We start from the raw sequence: 11,562 nt of genomic DNA on the forward strand, positions 1-11,562 counted from the left end.
TTTCCCCCATAGCGGAAAGAAAACCACCCTATCAGAATTCCTGAGCATCAAATAACGAAACTCTGCCAAATTCGGAAAGATCCAACAAAAACTGGATTTTTTGTAGGAAAACTACCATAGGGGTTGCCCTCCCTCCCATAGAAGACCGAAAACTACCCTGCATGAATCCCCGTGCATCAAAGAGCCTATGTGTCAAATTTTGGAAAGATCCGACAAAAATTGGATTTTTTCAAAGACCCTCCCCCCATCGCCCCCCCCCTCCCCTTATAAAGTGATGAAAACTACCCTGCGTGATTCTTGAGCATCTAAGAACCTCTGTGGCAAATTTGAAAAAGATCGGACAAAAACTTTTTTTTAATACGGAGAACCCCCAATGTGGGGTTGTCTGTCCCCCCCCCCACCCCCCACATAGAGGGACATAAACGACCTTGTGTGAATTCCCGAGCCTCCAATAACGAACCTCTGTGCCAAATTTGGAAAATATCCGACAAAAATGAGATTTTTTGAAGGAAAACCCCCATTATGGGGGGGGGGGGTTGATTAGATATCATGGGGAGTTTAATCTGCAATGATTTGTTTTACCTTTTTTAAAAAGTTGTTTGTTTGCATTTTTACATAAATAAAAATTCGCTTGACATATTTTATGTGCCTCTTTTTTTTAACAATTACTTGTCTTTTTTTTATGGGGGGGAGGGGGCTGCAGGCCCGTTGTTTCAATTTTTTCCCAAATATGACAAAGAGTCTACTCAATAAAAATTTTACAGAAAACGAACTAAAACAACGGCCAGTCATATATAAAAACATGAATGTTCAAAAATCAGGACGGGAGGGGGGGGTCAATTGACCCCCTGACCTCGTAAATGACGGGCCTGTGAAAGTGACTATACGTAATAAAGTGGGAAACTACGGTGGTAAGATTCTGAAGTTAGGATTTGATCACACGCACACGAATCTTATAAAATACAGTCGAACCTCGTTATAACGAACTTAAAGGGACCATTAAAATCGATTATTATAAAAAGTTGGTTCGCTTTATCCAAAAAACAATAAGACAAAGATTGCAAAAAAGTTCATTTCAGCAGTTATTTGTTTTAAGCGTGTTCGAATTAACGAGGTTCGACTGTATTCTCAAAAAAAAAAAAAAATGTGCTCAAAGAAAAAAAAAAAAAAAGGAAATAAATTTTCTTAAAAATTTACGAAATTAACGTCCTCATATATGACGAAATTAATTTGACGAAACTAATGCTCTCAAAACTACGAAAATTATTGTTAATTTGACAAAACTAGAATGAAGAAATATTTCGTTACATTTGACGAAATTCGCATCCTCAAACCACTAACAAAAGCAGTTTCTTCAATTTGACGAAATGTTCGCTCGGAGCATATCCCTGGAAGTGGTTTCGTCAAAAACGAAGAAAATTTCGTCAAATTTGAAAGTCCATTTCTGAGAGTGTAAATAAACTTTTGAACAAAACTAGGTATTAAACAAGACAAAGACTTCTATCAAGAAAAAGATAAATCACCAAACAATTAAAATTATCCCAAAAGTAAAATAATCCACGATTTAAGAAAAAATGTAATTAAACAAAAAGTGAAAAGCTAGATTAAAACAGCCCTCAAGCTGTAAAACATTTAAAGAAACCTTCACGAAAATGTTGAATAATCTGTCAAATAAAGAAACTGTAATAGAATTTATTGCGAAGTTGTAAAATACTCGAAAACAATTTAAAATATAGTATTTTATTATGCAAGAAGTTTTCTTTGCAACAGAGAGGATACAAGAATTGCAATAAAATTTAAACCGCTCAATTCTCGCAAAATGAACATAGAATCTTATTAGTCAGAAAATAATTTGACGTAAAATTAGGCTAGCCATTATTGTTCCTTAAAAACACAAAACAGCGTTGTTTCAATTGAAAATTTTCTGACTTGAAGTTCTCAATTCTAAAAATACAGACAAAGTAATAATATCAATGCAAAAAGATGTGATATCTCATCAAAAACAACCCTGTTGTAAAAATTTCCCCGCCAAGAAAACCTTTAACTTTTCCGCACAAAAAAGAAAACTTGTATCCTAAACCCAAAAACCCTCAGCCAGAAAAAGTTATGATATCTAGTTTGCCTGCCAAGTATCTGCCAAACTATTAATCCTCCCTCTTCTCCTTTTTCATCACAGCTACTTCCATTAGAACCTCCTCCCACCTTCAACTCCTCAGAAATATGGATAGATCTTTTAAATTGTTTATCTTGTTTGGAGGGAAGCTTTTTGCTCACCAAGCAACCACTTCACTTTGAAAAGCTTCCCGCCAAACAAGATAAACAATTTAAAAGATCTATCCATATTTCTGAGGAGTTGAAGGTGGGAGGAGGTTCTAATGGAAGTAGCTGTGATGAAAAAGAAGAGGGAGGATTATAGTTTGGCAGATACTTGGCGGGCAAACTAGATATAACTTTTTATGGCTGAGGGTTTTTGGGTTTCGGATGCAAGTTTTCTTTTTTGCGCGGAAAAGTTAAAGGTTTTCTTGGCGGGGAAATTTTTACAACAGGGTTGTTTTTGACGAGATATTACTTTCTTCAACTAATAAGGAGTTTCTCATTTTAAGGCTTTTGACATATATATATATATATATATATATATATATATATATATATATATATATATATATATATATATATATATATATATATATATATATATATATATATATCTTACTACTATTATATATGCGAAAGTTTGTCTGTATGGATGTATGGATGGATGTTTGTTACTCTTTCACGCAAAAACTACTGAACGGATTTTGATGAAACTTTACAATAATATAGCTTATGCATCAGAATAACACATAGGGTAGTTTTTGTCCCGTTATGGGGGGGCAAAACCCCCTTAGGGGGGCAATAAAACACAATTTTTGTATAAATTCTCTAATATTGGGATGAAAAAATACTTGCACATATTAACATTATATCTCCATCGAAAGCTCTGATTTTTCTGATGACGATGGCACCTGTCACAAATTTCTAAGTCGAATAAAAAACGAGTTATGAGCTTTTTAGCTCCATGTTCAAAGGCTTTCCTCAACTCAATACAGTATTTAGTGTATCATCTCAACTCCCTGTCGATAGCGACAATTGTTGTATTGTTGACTATCTTTGCTTTTCGTAACTGGTCAAGGCTTTTCTCAAGTCAAATCTTGAAGTATGATTTTTGCACAAGATTGGCAAATAATACATGATTTGGCTGATCATTTTCCAATTAAACGGAACTTTAATGTAATTAATGGTTTTTACTGATATTTATGCTGATTGAACACTTACTCATTATCATATCAACCAGCAGATCGCCAAAATTTTTGCAGAAAGATTTCCGTAGCTGATGCATTTGGCAGTTTTTTCAACGTCGCTGTTTTTAAAGCCGAAGACTACGTCATAATGTTTCTCAGCTTTCACCATGTAAACAAAATATCGCCAATCAAAGAATTTTCAAAAGACTTTTTTTACTGTGTTAAATTATCCAGCAACTAAATTAGGCAAATCCATAAACAGCACAAAAACTTCCATTATTTTTCCTTTTTGCACGATTTCAAACAATCACCAAATTTTACTACTTATTTTGGAAACATTTCGGATGAAACTGTTTAAGCGCCATTTTATGGTGACCAAAAGTATCTCAGCATCTGGCGACGATATCTCTGTAACAAAAATTAATATCATATCGTTTTACAAAGTAAGGAAAGAAGGGGGGAGCATCATCGAAGGTACCCCAAAACGACTTTCGCAAATTCGGTAAAATCGCATCAAAAGCCCACAATGATTGAAATTTCCCAAAATAACTAAAGCAAGTATAAGGGGATTACGAGCGCAGCTACTTTTTTTTAACCACTTCGTACTTCATTAGCCATACAGAGAAGGTTTTAGACTCCATGTTAAAAAAAAAGTATCAACAGATTAATCTTTTTAAACATGAGAAGAATAATTTCATGTTCTGGAAATTTGTATATGCTTAAATATAGTGCTTTCGTTTCTAAATCAATACTATTTTGTTCTTTATACTTATTGCTATTTTACTTTTATGGGTAAGGAAGAAACTCTATTTTTAATCACGTCAAAAAAGATGTGTTTTAAATTCTTTCACTTAAAACAGAAAACAAAAGCAAGTAACGATTTTTTCTCATAATTATTACTGACCCAGGCAACGCCGGGTATTTTTGCTAGTATATATATATATATATATATATATATATATATATATATATATATATATATATATATATATATATATATATATATATATATATATAATTTTAACTTGACACGGAAATTTGAAGGAAGATGGATAAGGACGTTAAGTATTAGTTAAAATATGAAAAAATCTCAAGAGGAGAAGCACATTAGATCTTTGCACATTTTTTTAATTAAAAAAAAAGCTGGATTATTTTGATTTGAATCGGATTCTTTTAATTTAAATCAGTTTTTTTTATTTTTCTTAAATCTCCAAAATTTGTAGATTTTTATTACTTTACCTGTACATTTATAAACATAATATATTTCATACGATGGATCAAAAAGCAACTTTTTAACTATTTTCATTTCACGGCAGTAGCTGTTTTTAATAATTTGAAAGGGATATAAAGTATTTTTCTTAGTATTGCAAAGCAAGAATCCCCCCCCCCTCTCTTATTTGTTTTGTGAAATTGATGTTTAAGCAATTTCGAGAGAGATCTATTACTTCTCTTACAACACTTACTTGGCAGCTGTTTTTATTTTTATCATTACTCAGATTTCTGATTTTCCTCCACCACAAAAAAAGGGTGCGGGGGGATCATGGAATCTTTATTTTGATCTCTTAGTGAAAGTCCTGAGGGATATTCCCAAGTGTATATTTGTCAAAGCAGAATTTTTCTCTTTTTATAAGAAAATTGTCACACATGATTATAGAAGTTTTACAATGACAATTAGAAATTCTTGAGAACAAATTTTGACTATCAACCACTAGGTTTCAACTACAGATGCACCGAATACTGGGAAATTTTTAACTGTTATATTTAAATTTTAAGCCAATTTTTCTAAAAAAGTTTTTATCTCATTTTGTGCAATGTAAATGCATTTCCATTTAACATTAAATTTATCCAACAGTAAAATTATAATTATTATCTTTACTAATTAAAAAAAACTGAAAGTCTCTCTGTCTGTCAGGATCTCTGTGACGCGCATAGCGCCTAGACCGTTCGGCCGATTTTCATGAAATTTGGCATAAAGTTAGTTTGTAGCATGGGGGTGTGCACCTCGAAGCGACTTTTCAAAAATTCGATGTGCTTCTTTTTCTATTCCAATTTTAAGAACAAAATTATCATAAGATGAACGCGTAAATTACGAAGTTATCATAACGTGGAACCGTAACATGGGCACAAACCAATTGGCGAGAAAATTCACCATACATTATTTGTAAATATACAGGCGAACCAAAAGACCTTTTAATTTTCTATTACGGGCAAAGCCGTGCGGGTACCACTAGTTTACAATAAATGAATAAAATAAATCATTCCAAAAGCAAAAATTGTAATTGCCATTTTAATATAGTAAATGACTAATTTGGTTTATGTTTATCTGCTACTCTTTATAAGTGAACTAGCATTCCCGTACCCGGCATTGCTCGGGTAATGGAATTAGCAGGGGTTAACAGTGCTTGGTGCACCTAGCTTCGAAAATCCCCTATAATAATTACTTATTACCTATAACTTTTTCTAATTCGGGGAGGATCCCGTGGCCCCTGAACTCCTTACATATACGCCTTTGTCCTTAACCGATCTTTAACTGTTATTAACGATCCATTTAAAGTATTGATTACCTTTGCAAACACAGGCCATCCACATTTTATTGATATACCTATGTTTAAGCAAGAACTTCTTTGTATACAACATTTTTAGTTTTTTTTTTCTTTTGCTAAAATTATTAAGCTGCTTGATGAACTGACTTTGGAGAAAGCTACATAACATTGGCCATGTGAAAAAAAGTCTTCTCTTAAATTGGTCCCTGCTACTTTTAATGTCTGTCCTTGTGATTTATTAATGGTTATTGCAAAGCAAACTTTAACAGGAAACTGTACTCTTCTAAATTCAAAAGGATAGTTCGCCTGTGATGATGTTCTTAAAAACTTCGTTTCTAGTTTTGAAGAAATGAAAGCAATAGACAGAAACATTATGATTTGACTTGAGAAAAGCCTCGAAGAACCACGTGAGAAACAAAAACAATATCAAATTTATAGTTCGCTATCGACCAAAAGTTGAGATGAAGTACTGAATAATGATTTGAATGGAGGAAAGCCTTCGAAAATAAGGGATTTGAATTCAATGACAGGTTTTTATTTCTCAGAAATTAAGAGGTTTTAATTAATTTCTCCCGAACTAATTGAGATTTCGAAAAATCCTTTCTTAGTGGTTACTTTCGTAATCATGCGGACATGCCTGCCAAATTTCAAGTCTGAAGCTTCAGCGGTTTCGGCTGTGCGTTGATATATATATATATATATATATGTATATATATATGTATATATATTATCTCAGGACATTGATTTTTATATATTAAGATAACATATTTCTTTCCTAATGGTATGATTTGACAAAATTATAATCATGGTGACATGATGTTATGTCATAAATAAAACATTTTGCATGCATTTACATTACATACGAACCAAAATCACTTAAAATATCAGTACAAGTTACAAGCTATTGAAGTGACTTTCTACTATCTTAGTCTTTTCAGTGACTGATGAATAATGTTATCATTCAAATTAAGGAATAAAATCGAAACATTTCCAGATAATTTTATTTTTTGTCTTTTAAGTGTAAAGAGTTATTTAAAACTTTGATTACAATGCTTAATTTCATTTAGGTTGTATTTAAACGACATTTTCTATGTTGTAAAACAAGGGTCTCTAACATGTAAGTGTTTGAGGGCAGCAGCTGACACCCAAGGCTCAGTGGCGGGTCACAATATAAGTGTATAGCCATAACCAAAATACTTTTTCGGGAGGGTGTCGTAGATACTTTACATCATAATGAATGAATATGTATCAACTTCACAAGATGCAGGATTGTCCTCCCCCCCCCCCTAAAAGCAAGGGCGCATCCCCCTCCCCTAAATATCACGAAGACCCCCCAATCAAGAGCCCCGCCTCCAAAAAAAAGTGAAAAATACCTCTCAAAACAACCCTTCCTAAAAATTTCGATGACGCAGTCTGCGCCATGACACCCCCCCCCCCCTCAGGTAAGCACCCCTGCAAGATAAAGAAAAAAATAAACTTTTCCAAATCACAAAATGTTCAATGCTGAGGTTGTCAGCTTGCAACCATCAAAAAGAATGTCCACCTCAAGTTCTGTCGTTCATAGACTGTCACCGATTCAATTTCACGTAGAAAATGCATCTGAACTTTGGAAATGCATCAAAAAGTCCGTAAAATACGGTATTTGCAACTCCAGAGCTCGAATACGCTACCTTGCGCTGATTAACAATGCTACCGAAAAAGGTAAAACATTCCATTCCACTTGTTTTCTTTGGGGTAAATTACAGGCTTTAGACAGTTTGTGGTGTAATGTGATTTTAGAAGAATAGAAAAGAATGCTTCTCACAAACATGATGAAAAATTACTGTCATTCACAAAGCGTCAAAGCAACTTATAAGTTACGGCATTTGTTTGTTTTACCTTTTTCATCCTCCATTAGCCAGTGGCTGCAGCGCACCCTGTAGTTTATTGGAGTTGCGAATTCATTAGTAGATAGCTATTGTAACCCCGATATGGATTTTCTTAAAAACAATTTTTCTTCAAGAATCTTTTTAGAAATCAAAATACTGCACAATTTAATATCCAAATGTTTTCATCTTTAAGCTGCGTAAATACGCAGCTTAAATTTAATTTTCCATATTAAATATGCAGTACATATTTTATATGAAAATTTAGCTGTTAATGTGAAGTAGTAAGGAATTAACTACTATTTCTACTAAACATTGAGTTTTTTTTTCTGTATAATGTGTCATATTGATATGAGTTTGAAGTAAAAAACCAATGTAATGTGTCGCAAAATTTAAGAAAATTGAAAAGCAACAACATTTAAATTTAATATCTGATTAATTTCGCTTGCATTAAAATTACTTTGAATGATATATGCGGAACAATTACTTTTCTTAACAATATTAGTCATGGTGTATAAGAAAAACTGCAAATTTTTATTTTGTTCTGGACTGAAATTTTGGAGTAAAAGCAATATTGCAAAAGTCTGAAAATCTACACAGAAAGAGGGATCTATGTAGTTTTGCCAGTTGATTGTATAATGCAGAATAATTAAATTTTAGAGCAGCATATTCTAAACAGGCAAAATTAATTTATAAAAATAAAATTAACTGATTCCAATCATTGTTAAAAAAGATCAGTTGATTTAAATCAATGCTTTTTTTTAATCTCCTGATTTCAATCATGATTTAAATCAAGCTGACGTCACGTAAATCAACGAACCCTGTATGCAAGCTGGCGGCCGACACTCTAGGAGCGGCCCTGACTGCAAATTAAGAAATCCACACAAAAATACTAATTTCCAACCATATTAACTTCTGTGCACTATAATTATCAATTCGTACTGTAACTAATTTTTATTTGAAAGCGCATTGCCTTTCACAAATTACTGAAGAGAATTGCAAGATAAAATCAAATTTCAAAAAACGTTACTTTTTAGAAACTAAATGAATTTGAGATATTATCTTTTCAAGCTGGCAATATGGCAGAGGTCTTTTCCTTAACCTGTGAAAGTATTCTTTCAAGTTCCTTATTTATTTATTTACTTGGAATCCTTTAAGTTTTTCCCCCCATTCTGTTTTTTTTTTTTTTATCAAGTGCGTATTAAGTACTGAAAGCTCTGGTGTAAGTTAAAGATGATATGCAGGAAAATCTTATGAAATACTCGTTAGAAATTCAAACCGAGCAAGGTTAGATTTTTCACAGTATACAACCGGCTCACAGTTAACCATTTTAATCCCCCCCCCTAAATTTAAAATTAATTTCATTATTATAAAGATAAATAGTACACATTGTTCGATTCTTCTTATCTTTTTTATTCATCGTCTGTGTATTCTATTGTTTTTTTGTAATGGCAAGAGAAAAGGAAATGATACAAAACAATTGTGATTGTGATGGAATGGAGTCGTTTCCAAAATTTTAAAAGTATTTTTTTCTGAAAGAGCATGCTTAAAAACATAGGATTTAACCATTTTTAAAATAATTTGTTTAAGTTTAATATTTTTAAGTTTATTATTTTGCAAAATTGGACATTTTAAAAAATTAATTAAAAAATAATTGTAGGGAAAATGAAAGTATTTTCTGGGTCCATGTTATTATTATTATTATTATTTTTTTTTTTTTTGCTTATTCTATCAATTTCAGTGACTAAAAGTAGTACTTTTGACGGAAGGAAACAAACCCATTCTGAATGCATAATAATGCAATTAAAAGTCTTCTTTTATAAAAAGTAAGAATTTGCTTTATTTATTGAAGTGCTGAATCAATTCTGGAATTTCCTGAAGTAAAAGGGGGGGGGGGAAACAGTTATGGATTATTCCTTACAAGAGTCATTCCACGTCAACTGACCTAATTTTTCATATTGTCTTCACTCAACCATCTCCGTTTTCGATGAAATTTTATAGAGGTGTAGAGATGCTTTTGAAACTAACCTATGCAAATTTTCAGCTTCCTAGATCCAAATCCTGAGAATCTAGGATCTCCGAAAAATGTGATCCAAAATGGCGGATCAGCTTTTTGTGCCAAATTACCATATTTAGACTAAGTTTACAGAAAATTTTATTACACTGGAAGCCTGAAAATTTAGACGCTTAAAGTAAGTTTGGCCTTCAATATATTCAATTATTTCTGTGAATTTGAGCTCGTTAGAAACGCTCGAACTTCTAAAAAAGCGCGATGGGGAAAATTTTTCCTGGATTTTAGGTTGTTGTAAAATCTGAACAGAAATAATTCAAAAGATCATGCTTCGTGATTCCATTGTAAAAATACTTGTTTTTAATGGGTTGCAGTTGCAGAGCTTAAATATCTTTAGAAAATCAATATTTACGCTCTGCAACTGTAAACAATTAAAAACATGTATATTGACAATAGAATTACAAAGTACGAGCTTTTGAATTATTTTTGTTCAGAATGTATGACATTCTAAAATCCAGGAAAAGTTTCTCCGCTGCGTTTTTCTTGCGACTTTGCATGCGTGCTACATAAAAGTTAATGAACTCAAATTCATAAAAATACTAGGGCGTATTGATAACCGAAAGTACTTTAAACCCCTAAAATTTCAGGCTTCCAGTGTGATAAAATTTGCCGCAACCAGCTCTTAACCATTGCAATTCGTTACGACAGTCCAAATTTTAAGCTCATTTTTTATCCTTAAAAGAAAGAACACCATCAAAGAAAAAATTTATTTAGAAAGGAAAAAATCTGTTCTTTCAAATGGTTTTAACGAAAAGAATCTGCGAGGTGACAAAATTGAGCTATAGCTCTTTGAAAATAGACTGTTTTTCACTTGAACGGTTTTGATAGCTACTTTGAATGTCAATATCTTTTAGAAAATAGATATTTAAGTTCTGCAACTGTAACTCATTAAAAACAAGTATTTTTACAATAGAATCACGAAGTATAAGCTTTGGAATAATTTCTGTTCAGATTTTATGACAACCTAAAATCGAGGAAAAAGTTTCCCTATCGCACTTTTTTGCAAGTTCACGCGCATGCTACACGAAATCTAACAATCTCAAATTCACAAAAATAATTGAATATATTAACGGCTAAACGTGCTTTAAGCGACTAAAATTTCAGGCTTCCAGTGTAATACAATTTTCTGTAAACTTAGTCTAAATACGGCAATTTGGCACAAAAAGCTGATCCGCCATTTTGGATCAAATTTTTCGGAGATCCTTGATCCTTAGGATTTGGATCTAGGAAGCTAAAAATTTGCATAGGTTAGTTTCAAAAGCATCTCTACACCGCTATAAAATTTCATCCAAATCAGAGATGGCCGAGTAGAGACCCCTAGGTCACTTGACATGGAATGACTCAAGTGAATTAAATTTCAGAAGAGAATTATGTTATTTTTAAAAATTGCCTTTCGCGCTCCCTGGGGAGCCCCCCCCCCCAGGTTCGATTTCTCAATTGGGAACGGTAGACTCAGCATTTTAACCCCTCAATGGGTCGATAAAATGAGTACCAAACGTGCTTGGAAACTAAACCCTGTGGGTTCCGAGTTTGGTTGATCGTAGCTGTAGGCAACTCGTCGGTCGCGATTGACTGGTCGGTCTCAATCCCATTTTCAGTCGATCGGGAGAGCATTCTGGATCTTGTGTTTTGTAAGAGTAGCTTTAATAAACATTATTTTCGAGAAACAAATTAAGATTCAACTTCAAAATCAAAAGTTCTTCAAAAAAATTTTAAATGGTTAGAAGTGTCACAATTTTGAAGTTTCAAGCAAAAAATTTATTTACGAAAACTGAGATGGGCACAGTTGGCGTTGGCCCCCA

This window comes from Uloborus diversus, chromosome 4, assembly GCF_026930045.1.
Source record: "Uloborus diversus isolate 005 chromosome 4, Udiv.v.3.1, whole genome shotgun sequence".
Classification (NCBI taxonomy): Eukaryota; Metazoa; Arthropoda; class Arachnida; order Araneae; family Uloboridae; genus Uloborus; species Uloborus diversus.